Source organism: Nanorana parkeri, unplaced genomic scaffold (assembly GCF_000935625.1).
Source record: "Nanorana parkeri isolate BGI_ZX_2015 unplaced genomic scaffold, ASM93562v1 scaffold767, whole genome shotgun sequence".
NCBI classification, from domain to species: domain Eukaryota; kingdom Metazoa; phylum Chordata; class Amphibia; order Anura; family Dicroglossidae; genus Nanorana; species Nanorana parkeri.
In genome coordinates this window covers 183905-189904 of record NW_017307035.1, presented here as the reverse complement: position 1 = coordinate 189904, position 6000 = coordinate 183905, and positions in this window count along the sequence as shown.

Genomic DNA, 6000 nt, shown 5'->3' with positions numbered 1-6000 from the left:
CTCTTAAAATGGTCATACACAGATGGATCTGAACATCCCAGAATCCTAAACTCTTTGAAACTTTCCCTATTCCTCAACAGGTCTATCAACTATACAGTATGTATCGTCCCTCCATTATCGCTAATGAGTCAGTAGTTGGGAGTACAGGCTGCCTTTCTTCATCTCAGATTTATTACAGTTTAGGAAAAAACGTTAAAAAACCTTTCAAACCAACTTGGTCCCTTGCAAACCTGATACCAATCTCTATTAATACGATCATATATGTTCACTACAAGTGGGGGGTGGTCATATTGGCAACCTTTAGTACCAATGGCAGAGATGGTCTGCATATTATGTGCTTTATATAGATATCACTACCAAAAGAGCATAATAAAATCCATCAATCATCAGGTATTTGTTTTGATTTTAGGTAAAATATTAAAGCTTTCAACTGGCGCCAAGGGATCTGAAGTCTTTCAAACCCTCCACTCAATTTTGTACAGAACACAGTTGTTTTGATTATATGATTACTATTTTTCAGTATTAGACCACAAAGCACAACAAGAAAAATCTAAAATTAGTAGTACAGTCTGGCAAAGTAGCCATTTAGTGCCACTGCATTTAGAATGGGTATCCTGTTAGGCATGTTATATAACCTGCTCTCCCAAACGTAATTTTAGACATTAGCTTAAACACTGCAAACAAAATATAAAAGCTCATTAATCAGCTTGTGCTTTGATGGGCCAGTGCTGGATGGGCACTGTGCTAAACTCAAAAACAGCATGTCACATAACTGATCCTTGCTCAGCTAGGTGCTAGCTTTAGTACACTTTGCAGATTAATCAGTTTCCTCCTATTTAAAATTCTTGTACTATCAAATTTACTCTGCTGCTGGCTTATTAAAAAGAACTTCCTTGCAAAGCTTCAGCTTTCTTGATATTCCCGTCTCACGGTGAACTTGCTAACAGTCTTTCTGACATTTAAGCGGTTAGTGAGAAGCACTAGAAATAAAGTGTAATCCAGGATTTAAATTGTTCCATAAAATGCACTGCTTTCTCTATAATAAGCAGTCATGGTCTGCCTGGAAATTACAAAGAAACCTCTAATTGAGATTTTGCAGAGTCGGAAATCCTGGCACTTGTCACCTCTTAGTCATTTGCTTAAATAGGCAGAAGAAGAAGAAAACACTTAGCCAAGCAATTAGTTTGTATTTTAATTGACTGAAGAGATCTGATTTCTAATGAGAAATGGTCATCAAAAATCCTTTTAGAAAGTTCCTTGTCATATATTAGGCCTTGCCATTTCATTAAACTTTGTCATCTCTTTACATATAGCAATTTGATATTTAACACTGTTTATGTAAATGCATTTTTAAACTGTCTATAAAATTGATTTTATTTTGAAGATGCTTCTTATTTCATGTTTTCACTTCTAAGGACGATTTAAAACCCTTTATGTAAATTGCAATATAAGCTGTTTTGATATCCAAGAAACATTAGTTTTGTCTTATATATTCCCTTCCCATGCACACTAGGGTCTGGAACTCACTGCCACAGGCGGTGATTTCAGCAAATAATGTGGAATTGTTCAAGAAACTTTTGGACGATTTCTTAAGGGACCGTAATATACAGGGGTACGGGTACTCCTAGAATGAGATCCTAATAGGTTGGACTTGATGGACTAATGTCTTTATTCAACCTCAAATACTATGTGTGTAAGTACAATTTGCTATTACCAGCTCTTTAGACACATGAATGCTACATACAAATGAACAGAATGCCCTAATATGACCTGTACCAAGGTTTTCTACATAAAAAGTCTATCTACTGCATTTAAAAAAAAACAAAAACGTTTTGACCTTTTTTTTTAATCCTTTTTTGCATCTCAGTGCTGCTGGAGTTCTGCAACGTCTTTCAGCTACATTCTGCCTACATACTCTTGCTTCAGCATCAGCTGCATTCCATTTCTGTTCTATGTTATAAAAGTGGAACAAGTCTAAGCAATGTGTGCCCACACTTCACTTGTGGTCTCCATCAGGGGCTCATGAGAAAGGGTAACAACAGGGCACAACTGGGAAAGAGTTGTCAACCAATAAAAGGAAGGGCCTGAACAAGGATCTTCATGGCAGGATCAACAGGCTTTATTTAAGTAAAAACTGCATATATAAAAAAAGGAGAGTGATTTTCGCTCACAAACAAAGGGGCATAAAGGGCCGAGCAAGTGATCTCAAGGGGTTTGCCCACCCCTTTGATTACATACCGTGGCAGCTTGCTGTCATAAAGGGGTCACCCAGATTCAGATAAACCCCCTGCCCATAGACCCCCCCAACCACCGGGCCAGGGTTGTGGAAAGAGGACCTAAAGGGTCTGGTATGAATTTTGGAGGGAGGGGGGGGCATGCTGTTTTTGTTTCAATTTTCATGTTTAACAACATAATAAACTCCATCCAAATAGATTTTAATTGATCCAAACCAAAAACAAAAAATTTGGATTGATCCGATCCAAAACAACTAAGGGGTCTATTCACAAAGCTGCCGAGGGCAGCCGAGTGAATGACCGATCAGAAGTGAAGTGAGCCGAACACTGTTCGGCTATTCACTTCAGGCTGGTACGGCTGATTTCAGCCGTATATCGGCTGAAATCAGCCGTACATCGGCTTGCTTCGTGTGGATTCGGATCAGCCGAACATGCTCAGCATGTTCGGCTGACCCGAAGTGCTCCAGCTGTCAGAAGCAGGCTGTCGGCCGGCCACTGGCCGGCCGCTCAGCCAGCTTCGGCTTTCAGCACGGCTGAGCGCTCGACTGAGCTGCTCGCCCGTGATCGGGAGCTGTACGGGCTATTGTGAATAGCCCGTACAGCACCCCCTCGGTTCTCCTGAACCGAAGGGGTCCTGGGGCCGAAGCCAGCCGAAGGATCGGCCGAAGCTACGTCCAGATCCTTCGGCAGCTTTGTGAATAGACCCCTAAAAATTTGTGAAAAAAGCTTAATGAATGTTGTAAAAATTCATTTTGCAATGGATCCCAGCAGAGCTTCAATCCAATCACTATGCTAAAAGAAAGTTCCTTAAAAAAATGTGAGCAGCCTATTTATCTTTAGTGAATCAACCGAATTGAATTTATTGACTGTGGCACAACATTCTGCTGGGAGAAGCGTTCCTGTATGTGACCTGTTTTATGCATGGGAAATTTTGTGCTAAGAGGTTTCATGATTGCAGCATTTTCATAGCATACATTATACCTATACAGTAGTGATGTATCAACATTTACAACGTGATTTTCACAATGATGGAGATGGATACAGGGCCTTGAAGAGTCTGTTTTATATGTTTTTTGTAGCAATAGAACTTGATTTTTTATATTGTTGTATAGTATTTTTTATATATAACTTTTCAAGTGTGAGGTGCTTTAAAATTACAGACAGAAAAGTTTTTAACCCCTTCGTGACGGGAGACGTACACCGTACGTCCCGCCAGGGGCGTACCGAGGCTGGGTGACACCCGGAGTGGTAACCGAGTGTCACCCCGCTGAGACGTCACTGCGCATGCGCGTGACGTCACCACGCGCATGCACGATGATGTCATCGCGCACGCGCGGCAGTTTTCAGAAACCTGCCGGCGGTCATTTTGGTGATGGACGCCGGCAGAGAGAGGAGGAGACAGTCACCCGGCGGGGCGCCCGACTTTTCAGAGGGGGTGACACCAAAATGACTGTGAGTCATTTTGGTGTCACCCCTCCAATGGTGTCACCCGGGTGCGGGCCGCACCCCCCGCACCCCCCTTGTGATGTCACTGCGTCCCACCACAAAGTGCCCAAATGACTTGTCACGTACATTGTACGTAATGAGTTATTTGCTACTTTACAATGCTGGTAACCGCTGAGAATCAGCGGTTATCATTCATTAATGGATGCCTCGGTATAGAGGCATCCATTAATGAAAGAGTTAACCTTTTTCAGACACCTGATCTCCTTCAGGAATCGGGTGTCTGAGAGTGAGAGCAGAGCCGCATTTGCAGCTCTTGCCGGAAACTCTGACAGCTGGTTTAGATCGGGGAATCCCGATCGTATACTGGCTTTTTTTTTACTTTCAAGAATAGAAACATAATGTATCTATTCCTGAAACAATGTTTCAGTTTTCTAATCGTTGTTGTAACAATCAGAAAACCTTTAGGTTGGGTTCACACCTGGGCGTACGGAATATGCGTGTTTGCCACACATTTCGTGCCGCACATTTTACCGCAATTTGCTGTAAAAGAAACGCGCGACACACACGCGTTTAGGAGGTCTATCCGGCTGTATCCTAATGGATATACGTGCGGTAAATACGCCCCAAAGAAGCTACTGTACTTCTTTGGGCGTTTTTCAGCTCGTTCCTACGCACTGTAAAACGCCCAGGTGGGAACCATGCCCATAGGCAATTATTGGTTTTCACATGTTGAGCATTTTACAGTGCGTAGGAATGCGTTGTAAAACGCCCAGGTGTGAACCAGGCCTTAGTGGCAGTTTTTAATAATAATAATAATTTGTATATTTATATAAAAATTAACCCCTTACAATAAAAATTAGATTTATTTTTCACCCTATGGGGTTAATATTTTTTTAACCCCCTCATGACAGCAATGTTCAAAGTATGTCACTGTCACTTAGTGACACTTAGTGACGGTGACATTGTATGCCAGGTGACCACTTTTAGCTTTAGCTTTTAGAGAAAAAAATATTAAAATGTTAGGTTTTAGTTTTAGGCCGAGTAGTACAGAAACATTTCTAAATTTCTAGGAATGTGAGGTCTTTCCAAATAAAGGACAAATAAATCAATGTATTTATTGTATTTTTTTTTAGCTGTGCTGTTTTTGTAAAATACTACAAATGAAAACTGGGGAAAAAGTATTTTCTTTATCTTTTTTCCTCTTTTTTTATATTTTATTTGTCCTAAGTGAGGAGTTACACATATGTGATATAAATGTATAGCCCTATCTGTCCTCTAAAAAACAATATATAATATGTGTGGGTGCACTTTGTAAGAAAGTATATTACTGACGTGGAAGAATCACACAGCAAAAATGTGAAAAGTGCGTCAGTCAGTTACAAACAGAAACGAAAAACAAGCTCAGTCATGAAGGGGTTAACGGAAGCTCAGTTTTTACATAGGGGTATATTCACGAAGCAGCCGAAGGATCTAGCCGTAGCTTCGGCCGATCCTTCGACTAGCTTCGGCCACAGGACCCCTTCAGTTCAGTAGAACCGAAGAGCTGATGTACCGGCTATTCACTATAGCCCGTAAGCTCCCGGCATATGCTTCGGCTCGACTGAGCCGAGGTGAAAGCCGAAGCTGGAACGGCCGGCCGACAACCTGATACTGACAGCTTGGCGGACGCTGATCACAATAGCCCGTACAGCTCCCGAACTTAGCCGAGCGGCTCAGTCGAGCCGAAGGCATATGCCTCGGCTCGCCTGAGCCGCGCTGAAAGCCGAAGCGCGGCTCAGGTGATCTTACGGCTGGCTCCGGTCACTTGCAGAGAGATCAGCGTCCCTGGTTACGTGCTAACCAGGGACACTGATCTCCAGACAGCAAACTCTCCCGGCGCTCCGGGAGTCTCCTGCACCCGGCCACCCAGGAGAGAAACACTGCTTTTTCCTTCTTTTCTTTATTCTGACACAGAGACGTGTCAGAATAGAAAAAAATTTATAAAATTTGCCCATAGGAATGCATTGCTCTATTTTCTATTTATTTTTTTGTACTTTTTTAACTATTTTTCTGTTCTCCTCAGTCCCTCTTAGGGACCGAGCAGAACAGCCGAGCGGAATGCCGCTCAGCGGCATTCGGCTATTCACTCACTGCTGTTCGGCATCTATAAGAATAGACCGAACAGCAGCGAGTAGCCTGCCGGAGGTTCGGCTCAGCCGATCCAGATGTTGGATCGGCTGAGTTGAACTCCTCCTGCACCTCGGGTCGGCCGAACATGCTGAGCCACGTGAAGCCACCCGATGTACGGCTGATTTCAACCGATATACGGCTGAAATCAGCC